Here is a 23,835-nt window from a genome sequence, read left to right as displayed (position 1 = left end):
GACTGTAATTTGTCTTGAGTAGCTATCCTGTGACTGTAAAATAGTACCTATCTTATAGGCTTGTAACCATTAAATTGGGTTATCTGTATTGACTGACTTTTAACAATGATAATATATACAGCTTTTACATTTCATGGTTAAAAAAGAGCCGAGCTAAAGCTTGGAGGCCGATGCATATTCCCTCAGGTATCCCCTCACAAGGTCTGACCACTGGGTAAATGTGCACACATAGCCTGAGCTGGGAGTTCCGGCCGTGGCCGCCAGGGGGCGTCACGAAGTTGCGGCTGCTCTTCCAGGCTCCCAGAGGTGCGGAGTGGGCCGCAGAGGCGGGCGCAAGCGCATTCCTGGCTTGTTTAGCCAAGATGGCGCCCGTGGAGCACGTTGTGGCAGATGCCAGGCTTTCCTGCGGGATGCGGCTCTGCAGAACATCTACACCATCCGGGATGTGGTCAGCGAAATTCGAGACAAGGCCACGCACAGGCGACTCTCCATCCTGCCCTACAAGCTGCCTTTCAAAGAGCCCTTCCCAGAATACGTGCAGCTGGTGACTGAGTTTTCAAAGAAAACTGGAGACTATCCCACCCTCTCTGCCACCGATATCCAAGAACTGCCACTTACCTACCAGTTGGAAGCAGAGTTTGTTTCTTAAAACAAGAACCAGAATAGGTTAAAGTGAGCTCATCAGTTCAGCACCCCAAAACTCCTCTTGACATTTCCATCTGCCCTCAAAGCCCAAACCCCACAAGAAACAGTGGAACGTGAATACCCAGCCAGTGAGCCTGAGGATCTAGAATTCAGTTCCCTCATGTTCTGGAGAAACCCTTTGCCTGATATTGATCGTGACCTGCAGGAGCTGCTGATTGACAAAGCTGAGGATGTTGCAAGTGAGGAGAAGGAAGAGAATGGATTTGAACAAAGGAAAGATGAAGATCGTGATGATGGTGGTGGGTGGATAACCCCCAGCAACATCAAGCAAATCCAGTGGGATTTTGAACAGTGCACCATCCCAAAGGATGTGCGGGTTGGCTGTGTGACTACAGACTTTGCCATTTAGAATATCTTGCTTCAAATGGGGTTGCACGTGCTGGTGGTGAATGGCATGCTGATCCGAGAGGCCTGGACCTACATACTACGCTGCTACAGCTGTTTCGGGACAACCTCTGACATGAACCGCGTGTTCTGTTCACATTGTGGAAACAAGACCCTGAAGAAAGTGTCTGTGACTGTCAGAGACAACGGAACCCTGCGTATGCATTGTTCTCGCAACCCCAAGATGCTGAATCTTCGGAGCCTCCAGTATTCACTACCCACTCCCAAAGGGGGCAAATATGCCCCCTGAGGACCAGAGCTTCCCTCAGCTCCGACTCTCCCGCAAGGCCTGGCAGAAAACAGATGTGTTTGCACCTGACTACGTAACTAGGATATCTCCCTTTGCAGAGAACGACATCTCCAGCCAGTCAGCAATCCTGCAGGTCCAAGACAACGCTTTGGGAGCTGGGAAGAGACGGTTAAATCCCAATGCTTCCAGAACGAAGTTTGTGAAAAAAAAGGTGAAGTGTAAGTTCCACAGCAAACTGGGCAGTGCTGCAGCTGGGGGAGTTCTGAAGCCTCCTTCCCCGCTGGGCCAGCTCCAGAACCATCTGAATGGAAAGAATAGACCCGGTTTCTGCTTGCTACTTCATGACTCCTGTGGAGGACTGGGTTGGGTTGATGGTTGAACTCAGTCATGCTTTGGCCCGAGAGCATCCAGAGAGCTGGGATTCCTGCCATGTTGAGGGGAATTGATGAAAACAGAAAGAACAGTGCCTCAGAGCAAACCTTCAATCTGGAAAGAGGGAAACTTCCAAGTGATAATATTTTTATAATAAATGTGGTTGTGAGCGTCTGTGCATTTTCATTAAATAGGCCAAATTTTTCTTCTAAGGTAATTTGAAGGCTAGCTCTTTAAGGTATACACCAAGGTCAAGCATTTAGATTTATCTTTTTGGCAAGGAAATATACTAAGTTTGTTATAATAAAGCTAAATGTTACCCAATAATAATAATAATAATAATTACTTCTACTCAAAAGGCCACTGGATGAGTAAACCAAGAAAGATGAAGATATGGGTCACTAAGTGATCCAAGCAACAAGAACTTGGAAGGAATTCCTATAATAACAGAGAGGATAGAACTAAGATATCAGCTTTGCAGAAGGCCTATGGAACAATAGTCTAGATAAGAGCAAGCCAAAAGCTTCATTTGGGGAGGGTTTGGGGAAGATGATGGAGTAGGAAACACCAGGAATCCACCACACCATTCCGATACAAATTATACTGGCAGAATCTAGCTGATGTGACTTGGAACTCTAGAGTCTATTGAAGGCTTGCCACTTCAGGAGGAAGACTTGGACAGTAAATTACAATTAATTTTAGTCCATTTCAATTCTATCTCTTACCACTGCAATAGCTACCTACCTCCTATCCTCCAGTCCCATGGAGGGCAACTGTGCACATGCTCCTGAAATAGCCTTCACACAGTTTGTGGGAGATGGGATGAGCAATAAGGAACCTGTCCCCCAAATATAGGGAGCCTGCATTCATAACTATTGATTCCAGAGAAATAAAAAGAATTATGAGTATACTGTGAACAAATGCACATTAACAAATTGGATAACCTAGATAAAAGGAACAAATTTCTAGAAAAACAAAGTCTACCAAGACTAAATTTAAAAAGACATAGAAAAAAACAAATAAACCTAAAGGAAACTCAAATAGACTAATAGAAAACTAAATCAATATTAAAAAATCTGACAGAGGAAAACCCAAGATGGCAGTGGAGTAGGTGGAAGGCACACTGATCTCCATTAAGGACTAAATTGAAATTACAGCTAAAATATAAAACAATCAACCTGAATAACCAACTCAAGAGTAGCTGAACAGAAATCTTATAACCAAGGATTTACAGAAGCCACATCGAGACTGGTAGGAAGAGTGGAGCTGTGAAAAGAGCTGGCCCTGCTCCTGTGGCAGTGGCTGAGAATCTGCAGCAGCTGAGAATCTGTAGAGATATCTCAGCTGCAAAGGTTCCCCCTGTGGAGCATGAAGCCTCTACCACATGCCAGGCTCCCAGTCCAAAGCACCTACATAACATCTGGTTGTGAAAATCAGTGGGGATTCTGTCCACCAGGGAGAGACAAGAGTCTGTTAGAAACACAGGTGCTCTCTAAATGGGCCAGTGCACAAAATCTCACTTTCAGGCAACCACCCAGGGCTCCAGCAATGACAAGGTAGGGCTGAGTAGAGTCACAGAAGGAGAAACTGAGGATTGTGGCTGTGGGGGAGGAGCAGAAGGAAAAGCTGTCAGGATCCATGTGCTGAATCCCTCTCTCACACCACAGATGCCATCTATCTTGGATGGAGCACTTCCTTCCATAAAACAGCCTGGGGGAATGCAATAGCCCCACCTTCTGGATTCTCCTTGCAGAGTTTGTAACCTACTGAGGAATCAGCTGCCTGGGCCAGGGTGTAGATGTCCAGACAAACTCAGGGGGTGTTAGTGACTAAGTTTTGTGGCTTTGGGGTGGGAACCCATTCCCCCCTCTTTCCCATCAACATGGCTGGTGCCACCCCTACAGGGGAGATCCACTAGCCTCATTCTCCAGTCTCCTGGTGACCACAGTCCTGACTCCTGGAGCTCCAACCTGCTGAGGCCTGACAGAATCAGGGACACACTGAGTTGTGTGGCTCTGGGGTGGGGGCCGCAACACCTATCTTCACATAAGCCTAACTGGCCCCTTTCCTTCATGGTAAATATACCAGCCCCATCCTCCTGACTCCTAGTGGCCCTACCCTGCTGATATCAGGCTCCTGGCAGAATAAAGGAAGGGCTGAGTTGCACTGCTCTAAGACAGAGGACATTTTTTCTTCTACACCCCACTCATGGACAAATCTTGGTCTCTTTGGGCCTGATACACACTAATAACTTCAGCCCGACACGCCCTGATACCCTCCCCTACAACAAAGGTGTCTGAGTACCAAGCCAGTGAGAGCTAGAGTTGGTACACAATGGGAAATTTGCTGAATGACCTCAGACCCAGCACTGGCACTGAGATTGAACCACTATTGATCTGGTGAACATCACTTGCCCCTACCTGAGGACTCACTGAGAACCTGCCTCATGCAACTTGAGTACCACCAAAGACTCTTTCAGCTCTCACTGGCCTGGTACTCAGGTGGCATTTGGAGGTAGGCATAGGCAGAATCAGGGTGCCTTGGGCCTTCTCAACCTGCCACAAGGATTGGTGTTGATGGAAGCCTGCCTTGGTTAGCAGTTCAGTTCTTCCCACACAAACCTAAGCCCAGTAGAGGTAGCCACAAATTGTGGATTGCTTTTTAGCTCCAAATAGGCTGCCCAGTGCCAGACACAGGTAGCCTCAGATATTGATGTGCACCATAGTCCCTTCCAAGAGGCCCCAGAACCAATATACTTAGTGGACAGCTTTAGACAACATCAGAGCCAGATTCAATTAGCTTCACAAGCAGTATATCCAAAGGGAGATTTCAGTAGGCACCACACCCTGCTGAGATGACTTTCACCTTATGTGGTCAGCACCTACACAGCAGTTCATACACTGTGGCTGGGTCAATCCTTACAGTCAGCCAACCTGATGGTTGAAGCCACATAATTGGGCCAATAGCAATCAAGTCTCAAATACAATAGGTGGTCTCACATAGTCCCCACAAGAGATATTCCTGGAGCACCCAGCTCAGGTGATCAAAAGGATGGCACTACTGGGTCCCACAGAACACCTACTACATAAGACCATCCACCCTAGCAAGACTGGGAAATATAGCAGATCTACCTAGTACATAGAAACAAACACAAAGAAGCAGCCAAAATGGGGAGACAAAGAAATGCGACCCAAACGAAAAAAAAAAAAGGATAAATCTGCAAGAAAATAGGTAAATGAAATTGAGACAAGCAATTTATCAGATACAGAGTTCAAAAAAATAGTCATCAGGATGCTCAAGAGTCTTGGTGAGACCTATAATGGCATGAAAAAGGGACACAGAAACCATAAAACGAAACCAGTCACAAATAAAAAAGAGGCCTGAACAAGCAGTTTGAAAGACAAGGTACCAGAAAACACCAAATCAGAGCAGCAAAAAGAAAAGAGAATTTTTTTAATGAGGGTAGTTTTACCCTGGCTAGTTTGGCTAGCAGTTAGAGCATTGGCCTGCAGACCAAAGGGTTGTGGGTTTGATTCTGGTCAAGGGCACATGCCTTGGTTTCAGTTCAATCCCCAGTTCTGGTCGGGGTTGTATGGGAGGCAACCAATCGATGTGCCTCTCTCACATCAATGTTTCTCTCTCTCTCTCTCTCTCTCTCTCTCTCTCTCTCTCTCCCTCCCTCCCAACCCCCACTCTATCTGCAAATCAATGAAAAAATATCTTTGGGTAAGGATAAAATGAGGGTAGTTTAAGGGACCTTTGAGACAACATGAAGCATAACAACATTTGCATCTCAGGAGTATCAAAATAAGAAAAGAGAGAGCAAGGGATCAAGAACTGAACTGAAGAAGTAATGACCAAAATCTTCCCTAACCTGGTGATGACAAAAGACACACAAGTCCAGGAAGTACACAGAGTCCCAAACACGATGGGTCCAAAGAGGCCCATACCAAGACACATTATAATTAAAATGGCAAAGTTAGCCTGGCTGGTGTGGTTCTGTGGGTTGAGCATTGTCCCATGCAATAAGTGGTCACTGGTTCATTTCCCAGTCAGGGCACATGCATGGGTTGTAGGCTCAATCCCCAGTAGAGGGCATGCAGAAGTAAGCTGATCAATGTTTCTATCTCTCTCTCCCTCTTTCTTCTTTTCTATCTAAAAATCAATAAAAATATCTTTTAAATAAATAGAAAAGGTTAAAGACAAAGAGAGAATTTTAAAAGCAGTAAGAGAAAGACAGTCAGTCACCTACAAGAGAGCTCTCATAATACTGCCAGCTAATCTCTCAGTAGAAACATTTCAGTCCAGAACAAATGGCACAAAATATTCAAAGTGATGAAAAAGCAAAGACCTACAAATAAAAATACTTCACCCAGCAAGGTTATTTAAAATTAAAGGAGAATTATAGAGCATCTCAGACAAGAAAAAGATAAAAGAGTTTGTTACCACCAAACCAATATTTTTTTAAAAAAATGTTAAAAGGCCTGTTTTAAGAGGAAGGTTGGGGGAAGAGGAACATATTTAAAAGAATAAAATGGCAATAAACATGCCTATCAATAATCACCTTACATGTAAATGGTTTAAATGATCCAATCAAAAGACATATGTTAGTAAATGGATAAGAGAATAAGAACATATATATGTTCTCTACAAGAGACCCACTTCAGAACAAAAGCTACACAGAGACTATAAGTAAAGAGATGGAAAAAGATATTTAATGTAAATGGGAATGAAAAAAAAAGTTGGTGTATCAATACTTATAACAGATGAAGTAGACCTTAAAATAAAGGCTATAGTAAGATAAAAAAGGACACTACATAATGATAAAGGGGGCAATCCAACAAAAGGCTATAAACCTTGTGAACATTTATGCACCCAACGTAGGAGCACCTAAATATGTAAAGCAAATCTTGATGGAAATAAAGGGAGAGATCAACAGTAATATAATCATAGTAGGGGATTTTAACCACCTCATTGATATCGATAGATCTTCCAGACAGGAAATCAAGGCCTTAAGCGACACACTACATCAAATGGATTTAATTAATATCTTCAGAGAAGCAGAATTTATATCCTTTGCAAGTGCACATGAAACATTGTCTAGGATAAATCACATGGTAGAACTCAAAACAAGTCACAATAAATTTAAGAAGAATGAAATCATATCAAGCATCTTCTCTGATCATAATGGTATAAAACTAGAAATATTCACAGGAACTAGAAACACAAAAACACATGAAGGCTAAATAACATATTACTAAATAATGAATGGGTTAACAATGAGATCAAGGAATAAATCAAAAGATACCTTGAAACAAATGAAAATAAAAACACAACAGCCCAATATCTATGGAATAGAGCCAAAGCAGCCATAACAGGGAAATTCATAGCATTGCAGGCATACCTGCAGAAACAAGAAAAATCTCAAATAAACAATTTATGTTTATATTTAAAGGAACTATAAAGAAAATAACAAACAAACCCCAAAGTGGGTAAAAGAATGGAAATGATATTATAGCAGAAATAAATAAAATAGAGTCTAAATAAACAATACAAAACATCAATGAAACCAAGAGTTGGTTAAAAATAAGCAAGATTGTCAGATCTTTAACCAGACTCATCAAGTAAAAAAGAGAGAGAGCTCAAATAAATAAAATCAGAAATGAAAGAAGTAACAACTGACACCACAGAAATACAAAATATTGTAAGAAAATATTGCAAACAACTATATGCCAAAAGATTGGACTATCTGAACAAATTGGATAAATTCCTAGAAACATACAATCTTCCAAAACTGAATTTTTAAAGATCAGAAAATCTTAATAGACAGAGTACAAATAATAAAATTGAAGCAGTAATAAAAAATACAAAAATAAAAAAATCCCAAACAAAAGTCCTGGACCAGATGTTCACTGGTGAATTTTACCAGACATTCAAGGAAAAATGAACACTTGTCTTTCTCAAACTATTCCAAAACACTTTAAGAGGATGAAACACTCCAAAGCACATTTTACAAGGCTAGAATTATTCTAGTTCCAAAACCAGGTGAAGACACTACAAGGAAAGAAAATTATAAGCTAACGTCCCTGATGAACATAGAAGCTGAAATTCTTAACAAAATATTAGCAAACTGGATCCAGCAAAACATTAAACATATCATACACCATAATCAAGTGGAATTTATTTCAGAGATCAAGGTTGGTATAAGATCCACAAATCAATAAATGTGATACACCACATAAACAAAATAAAGGATTAAAATCACATGATCATATCAACAGATGCAGAAAAAGCATTTGATAAAATTCAGCACCCATTTATAATAAAAGTTCTAAGCAAAGTGGGAACACAACTCAACATAATAAAGGCCATAAGTAACAAACCCACAGCCAACATCATACTCAATGGGCAAAAACTAAAATTGTTTCCCTTAAGAACAGGAACAAGAAAAGGATGTCCATGTTCACCACTCTTAGTTAACATAGTATTGGAAGTCCTAGCCACAGCAATCAGACCAGAAGAGAAAATAAAGGGCATCCAATTTGGAAAGAAAGAAGTAAAACTGTCACTATTTGCAGATGACCTGATACTGTATATAGAGGACCTTAAAGACTCTACCAAAAAAACTACTAGAATTGATCAATGAATTCAGTAAAGTAGCAAGATGCAAAATGAAATATTCAGAAATTGGTTGTATTTTTGTATACCAATAATGAACTATCAGAACAAGAAACAGAAAACAATACCATTTATGTTTGCATTAAAGAAAAATAAAACACCTAGAAATAAATTTAACTAAGGATGAAAAAGACCTGTACTTGGAAAATTATAAGACATTGGAAAAATAAATTGAAGAAAAGACAAATAAATGGAAGCATATAGCGTGCTCATAGATAGGGAGAATTAACATCATTAAAATGTTCATACTACCCAAAGCAATCTATAGATTCAATGCAACTCCTATCAAAGTACCAATGGTATTTTCACAGAACTAGAACAAATAACACAAAAATTTCTGTGGACCACAAATAGCCACATAGAAAACAAAGTTGTTGGTATCATGCTCCCTAATATCAAATTATACTACAAGGCCATAATAATCAAAACACCATAGAACTGGCATACAAACATAGATCAATGAGACAGAATAAAGAACCTAGAAATAAACCCATGCCTATATGTTTGATTAATATATGACAAAGGAGACAAGAACATACAATGGGATAAAAAACAGTTCATTCATAAAAAGAGCTTGGAAGTCTTCCTTGCTCTTGAATTTTTTGGAGCAGTTTGAGAATAGTTGATAGTTCTTATCTGAATGCTTGGTAAAATTCCCCTGTGGTCTGGCCGGTGTGGCTCAGTGGTTGAGCGTCAACCCATGCACCAAGAGGTCACCAGTTTGATTCATTATCAGGGAACAGGTTGTGGGCCAAACCCCAGTGGAAAGCATACAGGAGGTAGCCAATTGATGTTCTCTCTCATTGATGTTTCCAACTCTCTCCCTATCCCTTCCTCTCTCTCTAAAATCAATAAAGAAAAAAAAAACTCCTCTGTGAATCCGTATGGACAAGGGTTTTTGTTTTCTGGAAGTTTATTGATTACTGCTTCAATTTCCTTAGTTGTTATTGGTCTGTTTAAGCTTTCTGACTCTTTCCAGTTGAGTTTTGGAAGACTGTATTATTCTAAGAATTAGTCCATTTTGTGTAAATTGTCAAATTTCTTGGCATATAATTGTTCATAGTATTTTCTTACAATCCTTTGTAGTTCTGTGGTGTCAGTTGTAATTTCACCTCTTTCATTTCTGATTTTATTAATTTTGGTTCTCTCTCTTTGTTTCTTTTTGAGTGTGGCTAAAGGTTGATCAATCCTGTTTATCTTTTCAAAGACCCAGCTCTTGGTTTCATTGATCTTTTGGTTTTTGGGGGGTTTTTTGTTTGTTTGTTTGTTTGGTTGGTTGGTTGGTTGGTTTAGTTTTTTAGTCTCTATGTAATTTATTTCTACTCTGATCTTTATTATTTCCTTTATTCTACTAACTTTGTGTTTTTGTTTTTGTTCCCTTTCTAATTCTTTAAGTTGTAGGGTTAGATAATTTATTAGAAATTTTTCTTATTTCTTGAGGTAGGACTATACTGCTAAGAACTTCCCTCTCAGGACTTCTTTTGCTGTGTCACATAGATTTTTGTGTTGTTGTGTGTTCATTTTCATTAATTTCCAGGAATATTTTTTACTTCTTTCTTGATCTCATTGGTAACCCATTCATTATTTAATAACATGCTATTTAGCCTCCATGTGTTTGAATGTTTTTATAGTAATTGATTTTTTTGTTTCATGCCACTGTGACCTGAGAAAATTCTTGATATGATTTCAATCTTCTTGAACCTATAGACTTAGTTTGTGTCCTAACATGTGGTCTATCTTTGAGAATGTCCCAAGAGCACTTAAGGCATTATAAACTGCATCTTTGGTGTAAAATGCTCTGTAAATATCGATTAAATCCAACAGATCTAGTGAATTCTTTAGTATCTCTGTTTCCTTGTTATTTTTTGTCTAGAATATCTAACCAGTGGTGTCAGTGAAATGTTAATGTCCCCTACTATGATTGTGCTTCTGTCAATCTTTTCCTTGAAGTCCTCCAGACGTTTTTAAGTATATTTTGGTGCTCCTATATTCAGTGTGTATATGTTTTCCAGGGATATATTCTCTTGTTGGATGGATCCTTTTAACATTATGTAGTGACCTTCTTTGTCTCTTATTATGGCCCTTGTTGTGAAGTCTATCTTATCAGATATGAGTATTGCTACACAAGTTTTTTTTTTTTTTTCATTTCCATTTGCAAGAAAAAATTTTTTCCATTCCTTCACTTTCATTCTGTGTGAGTCTTTTGTTCTGAGATGGGTTTGTAGACAGCATATATATGGGTCATGTTTTCCCATCCAACCAGCTACCCTATGTCTTTTGATTGGAGCATTTAAGCCATTTACATTTAAGGCTATTATTGATAGGTACTTATTTGCTGAAATTTTTATTGTGCCTGTGTTCCTCTCTGTATATATTTCTTCTTCCCTTACAACAGTCCCTTTACCATGTCTTGTAGTGCTGGTTTGGTGGTGGTAAATTCCTTTAGCCTTTTTTATTTATTTATTTATTTATTTATTTTTGGTCTGTGAAACTCTTTATTTCACCTTCAATTTTGAATGATAGCCTTGCTGGATAGAGTAGTTTTGGAATCAGACCCCTGCTTTTTATTATTTTGTATACTTCATGCCACTTCCTTTTGGCCTGCAGTATTTCTATTGAGAAATCAGCTGACAATTTAATGGGAGCTCCCTTGTAGGTAATTTTCAATCTCTTTCTTGCTGCTTTTAAGATTCCTTTTTTGTCTTTAACATTTGCTAATTAATTATGATGTGTCTTTTTGGGTTCATCTTGACTGTAATTATCTGTTTTTTCTGAATTTGTATGACTTTTTCCTTCACCAGGTTAGGAAAGTTTTTTGTCATTATTACTTCAAACAGATTCTCTAGTCTTTCCTTCAATTCTTCTCTTTCTGGTAACCCTATGATGCAAATGTTATTACATTTTGTAACAACAGAGCTCCCTTAAACTGTCCTCCTGCTTTTTCATTTTTTTTTTCCTTTTGCTGCTCTAATTGGTTGTTTATTCTACTTCATCTTCTAACTTCCTGATTCAGTCTTCAGCTTCTTCTAATCTACTATTGAATTGTTCCAAGGTATTTTTTATATTAGCTATGTCATTCTTCATTTCCACTTGATTCTTAATCATAGCTTCTACTTCTTTTCTTATTCTGGTATAGTTTCCACTGAGCTCTTCATGATTCTTATTAATTTGCTTGTAACTTTCACTACAATTTCTTTGAGTTTTTTTAATCTGACAAGCTGCTTGCCTCCATTTCATGTAGTTTCTTTTCTAGTGATTCCTCCTTTTCTTTCATTTGGGGGTTGTTTCTTTGTCTTGCCAGTTTAGCTGTCTGGTAGTTCTAGGCCAGGTGAGGCATGTTGAGCCATGTAGGCAGGTCGGTATTTATCAGATAAGACTGCTATGCCTCCCAGTCTTGGTGTTGTGTCCTTCTTGTGGGACTCAATGGAGTAGTCTCCTTGAACTTCTGAGATAGGTGCTCTAGGAATAACCCTTGTGTGAGTTATGTGGGCTCTCCTGTTGAATTTTGGTCTTGATTGCTATTGTCCACTTGTGGGTGGGCTCAGTTCTTGGAGTTGTTAACAATGAGTCTCAACCCCAACCCTGTCCACTCTGTCATGCCAACCATTATATAGGTGTTGCCAGAACAAAACAAAGCAACCAGACCAAACCAAAAAGAACCCGCCCCCCAAAAAATATCATCCTCAACAATAATAGAAGCAAGTGCCTTAACAAAAAGATTAAATAATACACAAACAAAAAACATACACACACACAGAATACTAGGAGGTGCAAGACCAAAAGAATTAGAAGAGGGAGAAAGAAAAAAATTAAAAGGCAATTAAAAACAATAAAAGTAAAACGTACAGTGCACAACCAGACTAAATAGAAAAGAACGTGAAAAAAAGCATCAGCATCAAAAATGATAAAAGCCCCAGGCTCAACAAAAAGATTAAAAGTCAAACAAACTGAAAACACACATGCACACACACATACACACACACACACAGAAAAATACTAGAAGGCATGAAACTAAAGTAATTAAAAGAGAGAAAAAATATATATAAATAAATATGTTTATATATATTTATATATGAAAGTAAAGAAGGCAAGGCAATAGCAGACCAAACTAAAGAGTACCTTGAACAAATATCAGCATCAACAATTTTTTAAAAAGCACCCACTTCAGTGAAAAGCTTGAAAGACAAACAACCAACCAGAACACACACACACACACACACAGAATAAAAAAAATATATATATATATGAAAGCAAAGAAGATAGAGACCAGAAACAGGATAAGTGTAAAAAGTAGAAAATAATGACAAATAATAATAATTTTAGAAGGTAATAATGCTAAATTGAATAAAATATAGAATAGGAAAGTAGAAAACAGAAAAAGAAAGAAGGAGAAAAAAATTGAATTAAAAATGAAAACACACACACCAAACAACCACAACACCTTGGATCTGCCTTTTGTGGGGTTCACTGGATTTTGCTCCAATGTTGTTGAATCTGGCCCCCTGTGTGTAGGTCCTTGTCCTCTTGGGCAGTTCTCTGGTGCAGGCCAATGAGAATCACTGTCTCTGCCTGATCCTTGGCTTCTTGGCTGAAGCCCTTCAGGGTGGGGTCCCAGGTAGTCCTATGGGCTGGGCTTCCCTAGCCCACAGGCTGGGTCACCTTCACCTTTGAGTCAGCCACCTGTATGTATTTGTTCTGGGCTTCTTTCCCTTCCCCCATGGCACCGGGCTCTGCGAGGTATCATGTCCAGTCAGGGTGGTTTACATAGATTTGTGTTGGAGGTGGTGTCTGTAGCTTACAGGAGGGGCAGGCAGTCTCTTCTCCTTCAAATGCCTCAGCTCTGCCTGGGTTGCTGGCACCCCTGGTCACCACCCCCAAACAGGGGAGAATAGAAAAGAAAAGAAAAATGCCCTGTTTGGCTCTTTAATCTTCAGCATCGCCAGCTCCTGTTGAGCTGGGCTTCTATCCAGGCTCCCTCCCAGCCAGATGCCTAGATCCCCAGTGCTGTTATGCCCTGTCACTGGGGTACAGATTTCTAGCCCTGCACCATTCCTCAGGGCGGGGCTTCTGCCCAGGCTCCCACCCAGCCAGACATTTGAATGCCCAGCGCCCTCTGAATCCCCAATGCAATCAGGCACTGCCACTGGGGTGCCAATTTCCAGCCCAGTGCTGTTTCACGGGTGGGGAGGTGTCCTCTTTCACTGGAGGTGGGGAGGAATATGCTTTTTCCCTGTGCACTACATGCGCTCCCTTCTCCTTCTCTGTTGCTCTCATTTGGGAGTATCTGTGGGGGGCTGAGTTCTACCTCTCCCATGGGGCAGCAGCTGCACCACTGCACCTTCCCTCCATCTTACCAGCCGCACTGTGCAGCTGTGCAAGCTCCTCACCTACTTTGCGTCTCCTCCTCTCTCCTCTCCATGCTCCTTGCTCCGCGCTCACAGTATTTCCATTTTCAGGTAGTTTTTTAAGCTGAATGCTCTACAGTGTAGTCTCAGGTCCAGTCCTGTGCTTGGAGCAAGCAGACAGAACTTCCTTAGGCTTCAGCCATCTTTCGTCCTCCCTACAAAGTATTTTTTTATTACCCCTGATTAAAACTCATTCAGTTAGGACTTTCGTATTACCTTACAACACAATATTCTTGAAAGGAATTTAACTCCTAAACCCATTAAGTGATTCTCTTGTTAGTTTGATAATAATATTTATTACCCAGAGTGATTTTAACCATACAGGTTCAGTGCTCAGAAATGGGTAATAACAGTAATCAAAAGAAACATTGAATCTACCCTAGAAAGACCAGACCGGCCTCTAGTGTATTCCAGTCTTCTGTTTTTTTAGATTGGGAGTTGTGCTTTTTTAAAGGGCTGTGTTTGCTTATGGGTTTCCATTTCAGGGCTTAAGGAAGAACTTGCTGATAAAGTCCTTAAAGATGTATGATACTACAAGATTGAGCTTGTTTGACAATCTGTAGATTTTGTTCTTCAGCTGTACTATAACATGTATATAATAACCACAGTTTTGTGTTTTGTAACACAAAACCTCAAGATGATCCCCATTTCCTTTTTATTTTCTGAGAATCACTTATTTTATGGAAAAAGGAAAAATATTTTATTTATTATTTTGGAACATTTTTTTGACAGTTATATAAAACAGACTTCAGTATCCTGCCCTGTAAACTTTCCTATAATGTCATATTTCCACTTACCTTAAGTTGCAATTTTAAACACAGACTTGATTTACAGCTTTCTGTTCTTTCTAAAGAATTCTAAATATCCAAGATGTTCTGACTTTTTATCACAAGAGAAATAAATAAAACAGACACAGTAAATTTACTTTTCTGACAAAAATGTTACTCTGCTCACTATATTTTCCATGACCTGTATTTTTTTCAGTTCTACATATGATTTTTATTGACAGAAATATTAAATTACAGTAACATCAACAATAAAGCAGATTCCCCTATATAACAACAACAAGATAGACCCGCTACTTCATTTGATACTGTTCATTGCATCTTTCTCACATCAGATTCAGCTTTTCAGACTTAAATTCTGTAATTATACTTCATCTACTGTTCCCAGTAGTCTCTCCAATGTTTGTTTCACTGATTTTTATTAACATTCAAAATAATCCATGCATCTTTTATGTTAGGATCCTTTATACTTTCAATATTTCAGTAAGACTCTCTATTCCTTCTTAATTAATGTGCTGTCTTTTGTTGCCCAAGTGTCCTATGCCTCACCTATTCAATTTAAAACAAAGAAATACTCAATCTCTACTCATGCATGAAAATATCAGAAGTTATCATTTCTAATTGACCATCAGTGTTATTCCAATAACCTTTCAGTAATAGGAACAAAGAAATTGAAAAATAAATAGTTCTTATACCTGAACAACAGATTGGCTCTGTTTTCATAAGGCAAGAGGGGAAAAGTCTATAAAGCATAGAACCACTTGCAAGTGGCTAAAACCAGAACATTCATGTATTCTTTCGAGGAGAATCACATTAGTTATGAAAAATATTGTTGATGTCTGCTACAAAAGCATTTAAAATATTCTCTCAGTTGTTACCCTGGTTTTCAAATTATGTTCCAAAAACTGAAGCAATTCTTATTGATGTCTTTTCTCGTGCCATAAAATGAACTGGTAATGTATTTCTACTCAAATGTTGACCAGTATAGACAATCTCAGTGGAATAAACTACAAAAAATTTTCAAAATTTTCCAACTATCTGCTTTAATAATCACTTCATTTTTTGCCCATGCATAATGTAGACCTTTAACCCAGTTGTTTTTCTTACATACTATGTTACCCATCTCCTCCAGATAGCTTTCTTACAAATAATCATTACCTCCTCCTTCCTGTGTATCTGTCCTTTGTGCATTTACTAAATCAGAATGGCAAAACATAGTTCTTAACAGTTCTTTGGTATTTTTTTTTTTTTTTTTTTTTGCTATTACTTTTTTTTCCCTACGATACAGGCTTCTGGAGGTTCTATACCTGTAGATAGATTAAAGTGTTCTGCTTGTGTTAGAAATCTTTAAGTTGAAAGTAATGGGGGGAAATCTCAAATTGGAATATACAAAAATGTGTTTACTATACATTTAAATGGAAAGTTCACACTAAGTAGTGACTTCAGATATGACTTTCTTCAGGACTCATATGATATCATCTCTTTCCTTTGCTTCCTGAGTTGACTCCATTCTCAGGCTTGCTTTAGTGTTTCCTGCAACTTCGGGTTCCCATAACCATCACACACAAACAAAAGTTTGGATTGAGTCTTCTTGGTTGAAATTGACCGAATTGGTGGTGTTGACTCACTGAGCTTAGGTAAAGGCTCCAGTTCTGGATCCCAGGGATAAAGGCAGCTTCAACCCAAAGTTTGTAGGCCAAGATGAAAGGCAGAGTGGCCTCCAGACAAAGCTGTGGTAGAGGAGACATGAACAAGGTGGGACAAAACCAATCCAAAGCCACTTGTAGTAGTATTGCATTCATCTTTTACTTTCAGGAGATTAATTATCTTTTCTAGTGATAAGTTTAGTCAGAATAGTAATCCTCTGAGGCAGTCTATGCAATACTGCCATGATGTTTCCTAATGGCAAACACATTCTACAAAACTATCAAATAAATTTATTTTTATTTGTTCTTCCTAAAACAATTTCCAAATTTGTATAACATCAAAATAACTGACATAGTAATAGTGTATTTAGACATCCTCTATCCTTCAGTGTGCTCTTCTAAAACTCCCCAAAACTGTGAGATTTTTATTATCAATTTTTTGATATATGAACAATTGTAACACAAGAGATAAATACCTTCCTTAATTTATAAAGCCTAATATTTTGTGTTGGTTGTCTTTAATTTTTAATGGGGGTTCTATAATATTTCCTTGAGTTAACAGTTCTTGACGTATGGTTTTAGTTATTTTTACCCTTTTTAACATGGCACTAAAAGCTCCCTGTGACAAGGGGGAATATGTTAAAAGTCTGCAGCCAATGCCTTCCCTGTTCCTAGATGCCTTCCTTAAGAGGTCCATTCCTTCTAGCACTTTTAAAACAGGTAACTATGTTCACAAGTGTTACTGTCTTTTTCTCCTTTGCAAACACGTGAGAAACATCTAAAATATCATTCTATCATTTATTCTCCCTCTTGCTTCCCTTTAAATATTTTGATAAAAAAGAAATTTTTCCAGAAATATATTTGGATTTATTTATCCATTAATACTGTATCTATGCATACTGTGGAATATTTTTAAGCAACATCAGAGATTTTTAGTTTAGTTTTTGTTTGTTTATTTGTTTTTGGCCTCTTTTCAGTTTCTTCCCATATTTACTCATTTTTATAAACATGATGTTTTTTTCTTCAGTATATTGGGATTTCAGATATACAATTCTATAATACATTATCTGTCTATTTTATTGTGTGTTCACCACCCAAATCAAGTCTCTTTCACAGCTGGCCTTTTTTTCATCCAAACTTCTGTCAGATTTTTTTATTGTTCTATCTTCTTTCTGTTAAGGTATGTTAATACCTTCTTAAAGATGCCCTCTCCAACCAACTCTTCAAATTACTAGAATACTACTTACACCTAAAATATTATTTTTAATTGAATTTATTTGGGTAACATTGGTTAATAAAATTACATAGGTTTCAGGGGTACAATTCTATAATACATCATCTGTATATGGTATTGTGTGTTCACCACACCAAGTCAAATGTCCTTTCATCACCATTTATCTCCTCTTCACCCTTTCCTACCTTCCACCACAACCTTTCCATCTGGTAATCACCATATTCTTGTCTGTCTATAAGGTTTCTGTATCTATGTCTGTTTCTATTTTGTTTGTAGTGAATTTTGTTCATTAGGTTCCACATACAAGTAAAATCATATGATACTTGTCTTTCTATGACTGGCTTATTTCACTTAGCATAATACTCTGAAGATTCATCCATGTTGTTGTAAAAGGTAAAATGTCCTTTTTTAGGGCCAAGTAGGATTCCATTGTGTAAATAAATGTACCACTCCTTTTTTTATCCATGCATCTATTGATCGGCACTTAGGCTGCTTCCAAATTTTGGCTATTGTAAATAATGCTACAATGAACACAGTGATGCATATAATCTAACAAGTTTGTGTTTTAGGTATTTTGGGATATATTTCAGAAGTGGAATTGCTGGGTCATAAGGCAGTTCCATTTTTAAGTTTTTGAGGTAACTACATACTGCTTTCCACAGTGGCTGAACCAATCTGCATTCCCACCAATAGTGCACAAGGATTCTCCTTTCTCCACATTCTTGCCAACACTTGTTTGTTGATTTATTGATGACAGCAATTCTGACAGTGTGAGGTTATAGCTCATTTTGATTTTAATTTGCATTTCGCTGATTAGTGACACTGAACATATTTGCATATGTTTTTTGGTTGTCTGTATGTCCTCTTTGGAGAAATGTCTATTCAAGTCCTCTGTCCATTTTTTAAATAGAATTGTTTGGTTTTTTTTGGTGTTGAGTTGTATCAGTTCTTTATAAATTTTGTATATTAACCCCTTATCACATGTATTAGCAAATATATGCTTCCATTCAGTGGGTTGTCTTTTCATTTTGTTGATGGTTTCCTTTGCTGTGCAAAAACTTTTTAGTTTTATGTAGCCCCATTTACTTTTTCTTTTGTTTCTCATGTGTGAAGAGGTACATCAAAATATATGTATATATTGCAAACAGAAATGTCCAAAATTTTACTGCCTATGTTTTCTTCTAACATTTTTATGATTTCAACTCTAACATTTAAGTCTTTAATCCATTTTGAGTTTATTCTTGTGCATGGTGTAAGAAGGTAGTCTAGTTTCTTTTTTTTTTTTTGCATGTATCTGTCCAGTTTTCCCAACACTACTTATTGACTAGAGTATCTTCACACCATTGTATATTCTTGCATACTTTGTCAAATATTAATTGACTATAAAGACATGGATTTATTTCTGGGCTCTCTTTTTTGTTTCATTAATCTATATGTCTGTTTTTATGCCAGCATTATGCTGTTTTGATTACTATGGGCCTGCAGTATAATTTGATACCAGGTAGCGCAATTTCTTCAACTTTGTTCTCTCTCAAAATTGCTGTGGCTATTTGGGGTCTTTTGTGGTTCTGTATATTTGTTCTAGTTATGTAAAATACACCATTGGTATCATGATAGGAATTTTATTTAATCTATAGATTTCTTTGGGCATCTTATAATTTTCCAAGTACTGGATTTTTACATCTTTGGTTAAATTTATTTCTAGATTGTTGTTTTTTACACAGATGTAAATGAGATTGTTTTCTTAGTTTCCGTTTCTGATAGTTCACTATTGGTGTATAAAAATGCAGCTGATTTCTGGATATGTATTTTATATCCTGCTAGTTTACTGAATTATTTTATCTGTTCTAGTATATTTTTTTGAGAAATCTTTAGGGTTCTGTATATATAGTATCATTGCATCTGCAAATAGTGACAGTTTTACTTCTTCCTTTCCAATTTGGACACTATTTATTTATTTGTGTGTGTGTGTGTGTGTGTGTGTGTGTGTGTGTGTGCTGTGGTTGGGACTTCCAGTAATATGTTGAACAAGAGTGGTGAAATGGGACATACCTATCTTGTTCCCAATCTTAAAGGAAATGTTTTTAGTTATTGCCCATTGAATATGATCTTAGCTGTGAGTTTGTCATATATGGCCTTTATTGTGTTGAGGTATGTTCCCTCTATTTCCACTTTACTGAGCGTTTTTATCATAAATGTGTGTTGGATTTTAGCAAATGCTTTTTCTGTACTTATTGATATGATCATATGATTTTTATCCTTCATTTTGTTTAATTGATTTGTGAATATTGTACTAACCTTGCATCCCCAGAATAAATCCGACTTGATCATAGTGTATAATCTTTTTAATATGTTGCTGGATACGGTTTTCTAATATTTTGCTAGAGATTTTAGCATCTATGTTTGTCAGGAATATTAGCCTATAATTTTCTTTCTTTGTAGTGTCTTTAACTGGTTTTGGAATTTAGAATAATACTGGCCTCATAAAATGAGTTTAGGAATATCTCCCCCTCTTAAATTTTTTGGAATAATTTGAGAAGGATAGGGGTTACTTCTTCTTTAAATATTTGGTAAAATTCATCAGTGAAGCCATCAGGTCAGGACTTTTGTTTGTTGCAAGTGTTTTGATTACTGCTTCAATTTCACTTGTTGTAATCTATTTATTCGGATTATGCGATTCTTTCTGATTCTGTTTTTGAAGACTGTATGTAAAACCATTTAAAATTAGTTTTTATTTTTATCTACATGTCAACAATGCAAACTGAAAAAAGTTATAAAATATTCTTAAAATGATAAATATTTCATATTTACATATATAAATACCGTGAGTCCCAAAATAGTATTTTAAAATACTGGATACATTTGTTTATTGATTTTAATTAAATTTACTTTAGTTTTTCTGGATTGCTAGGAAGAGAGAAAGGAGAAATAGATAAAAAAAAATCACAAGCAAGCTTTTTATTCCAGCTCTTGAGGGAAAAAAACTAATAAGCCACCTCCACAGTGAATTTCTAGTGAATCATTAACCAGGGATTTGTTGCCTTGGTTACTGAACCAGGTAGAAAGTCTAGTAAAAAAAAAAGAAAAAAAAAAAATACAATGTGACCTATAAGCTCAGGAAACTGAAGAAGTGAAATTTCTGCATTATGATATTTACAGTTATTAAAGAAAGAAATAAAAAAGAGTTTTTTTAAAAAGTATGTTAAAATAAAAGGGAAAAATAATACTTTGACTTTTGACTCAATGTCAGGACATTTACACATAAAAAATACACACATACACACACACACACACACACACACACACTAAATAATGGCACCTCAGTCTTTCTTTGCTTGTGAGATTCTACAAAATATAGACTATTTCCTGTATATAAGATGTCTCCCATCCTATAAAACAAAGTACTTTGCTTATCAGTGGTGAATGGACATTCCATTGGTAGAGAAAATTTCTATAGCAATACACTTACAAAACAAGCATTCAAAAAACAGAATAATTGAGTAGATTTTCCAAGAAAAATATCTCTGGCTTTTTCACTGAGTTATTGGCCTATAGGTCTTTACATTATACTGTATCAAAATAAAAATCAAATGAATATAGGTATTAAACGTAGAACCAAAGGCAAAAACAAGTAGTAGAATTTTAAGGGATGACGTCAATTATCACCTTTACATTTATTACTAAACTCAGGATCACACTGAAGATTTTGATGGTTTATTAAACAATTTCAATAATGACAAAGACTACAGTATGTATGATGGTTCATTTTGTTCCAGTTCTCTGGAGAACCCTGGATATGACAATACCCAAGACCTACTTCTCACTCTTTTGGTCCGATCCTTCAAGCCAATACAGTTTATTTTAAAAATAAGACCCAATAATAGAGAGGAAAAGGCTGGCAAGTTGACTGCCCCATGGATAAGAAAGGGGCATTTAATAAGAAACAATAAGAACTTAAATTCTGCCCACAGTTAGTGGTAAACAGATAGTCCAATGTAGCCAATAGGACAGGGGCTCTGGCATCACTTGGCCTGGGTTTATATTCTAGCTCTACCACTTGCTGAATAAGTGGCCTTCAAAGTACAACTGACTGAGCCTTGGTTTCTCAGGTATGAAATAGGAATAATTACACTATTCTAGAAGAGTGACTGTTATCAAAACTCAGTGAAATGATACATGCAAAACTTCTAGCTCAATGAAAATTAATATATTTTATTCCTTCTATTTCCCATCTGGACCTCTCTAACTTCTATTTTGTATTTAAAATGTCAGCTTTCCTGAAATGCTTAAACTTGAGATTCTAAAATTTAAAACACTTTCATACATCTTCTAAATACTTTTAAACAAAGCCGGAAATAAAATTAAAAGAGTAAATGTAATGTTCGGATTAGAGATGTAAATTCCTATAACATATTTTGTTTAATCTGTGCCCAAACTTAAATGGAGTCACACAGGGCTCACACCAGGTCTTACAAGCCCAGACATATAAAGTATTCATGATCAAGATATATTCTCAATCATAAATGACTCTGGGTTTGAAATCTTCCCACCATTCCTCTCATCTGTAATTACAGTATTCCTTTCACTATCATTAATCTAATTTGGAAAATACTTAATGTACTCAGTTCAAGTTTAGAGTTGGACTAAGTTAAATGAGATGAATGTTGGCATCTGTGGTTTGCTGAAAATTAAACAGAAGTTTCTGAGATTGGTTTTACTCCCAATCTGGCTTTATTTAAACTTATTTAGGGTGTGTGTGTGTGTGTGTGTGTGTGTGTGTGTGTGTACATAATGGGCTTTCTGCCTTTATTTCTTGTCAAAGCTCTTAGATGTTTATTACTTGATATTTATTTATCCTTGACCTTTAAGAGACAGTCAAATCATAAGATATTTAAATGTACTGCACAGATATTGAGTTTTTAAGGTTTATTTTTATCTCACTAGTGGCAACAGCAAAATGGCAAAAATACCAAAAATAACACTGGAGCTTTGAATTGTCTGCTTAGTAAAACTTTATTTTTCTTTCTTTCTCCATGATTCAAATAACACATTATGTTGTCTACATAAAAGACATTATTTGTAAATATTATCCAATAAATTTAAAGACGTATTTAATAATAATATTTGAGGGTTGCCACTTTACAATAAACATTTTTATTCTATGATTCCCTATATTTTCATGTAGAAGTGTGTTATGTGAACATGGACATCGGCCTACTTTATGTCAGGTACTGAGGCAAATCTAACAAAAAGTATCACATGGTTCCTGCTTTCAAGGAGTTTACAGTCTCCCAGAAGGAACAAGCATATAAAGTCATTACTATATTGCCTTGCCAAAGTTCCCTGGAAAACAGCCTGAGGAAAGATGAAGTTCTGAAGATTTCTTTGGGGCATACAATCCCCAGGGAGCAAGAGGAAGAAAAACTATAAGCAGAGCTGGAAATATGGGAAACAATGCAAAGTAATGTATTCCGTGGATGGCAACTCCTTTACAATAAACCCTGGAAGAACAAAGCTGGCCACTGATAATGCATTTGTCCAGCTACTCATTTTTTTTTGTCCTCACCTGAGGACATTTTTGCATTTATCTTCAGATAGTGCAGGAGGGAAAGAGGGAGGAAGAGAGAGAGAAACATCGACATGAAAGAGACACATTGAGTGTCTCTTTCACTCAATGTGCACGACCCCAATCAGGGCCGGGGACAAACTACAACCGAGATGCCTACTCTTAGCAGAAACTGAACCCAGGCCTCTCCGGACTGAGGGCCGACGCTCTAACCATTTAGCCAACCAGCCAGGGCTGTCCAGCTACTCAGATGCCTACACAGAGACACACTGTTTAGAGAAAGAAGTCCATGGGAAGAACAAAGACAGCATAATAAAAGATAACGTCTAAGCATTATGCCTATACTAATGTGTTGGCTACCTTTTTCTAACATGAAATCTGAGTCCCCATGGGAGCAGTGGGTTTAACAAAGGATATGGTTCAGAGAGGAACCAATAAGTCCATTTACTGTGACCTTCAAACATGTCAAAACCTTTAGAGTCAGTTTCCAATGGCAGAAATTAATAGTTGTCCTGTTTCGCCTTCTATGACAGATGATGCTCTCGCTTTGCTGTGTCCTGCCCTTGTGCCCTTATGACTTTTTTATCCTTTTTCAGATAAATTCCCTCAGAAGAGAAGATATGCAAAACCAAATATAAGAGTGATACCCAATCTAAGATTTTTGGTTTTACGGTTCTATGATTTAATGTAAGCTGTATGCTTTAGAAATCAGCCTCCCTATAGGCTACTGATGATAATTTAATTTGTGAATCCATTTAATCAGTCATTTTCCTATTCCATGGGCATAACGTATAAGTAGGTTACCAAAAA

At 37.2% G+C, this 23,835-nt stretch overlaps 1 pseudogene; it reads left to right on the top strand.

Annotated features, from left to right (window-relative positions):
* Nucleotides 1-362: 362 nt before the first annotated feature.
* Nucleotides 363-1,718, top strand: LOC118619241 (annotated as a pseudogene).
* The last annotated feature ends 22,117 nt before the right edge of the window (nucleotides 1,719-23,835 follow it).

Source organism: Molossus molossus, unplaced genomic scaffold (genome assembly GCF_014108415.1).
Source record: "Molossus molossus isolate mMolMol1 unplaced genomic scaffold, mMolMol1.p scaffold_m16_p_6, whole genome shotgun sequence".
Lineage (NCBI taxonomy): Eukaryota > Metazoa > Chordata > Mammalia > Chiroptera > Molossidae > Molossus > Molossus molossus.
The sequence above is the reverse complement of the archived record's forward strand: the minus strand, read 5'-3'. Positions and strand labels throughout refer to the sequence as shown.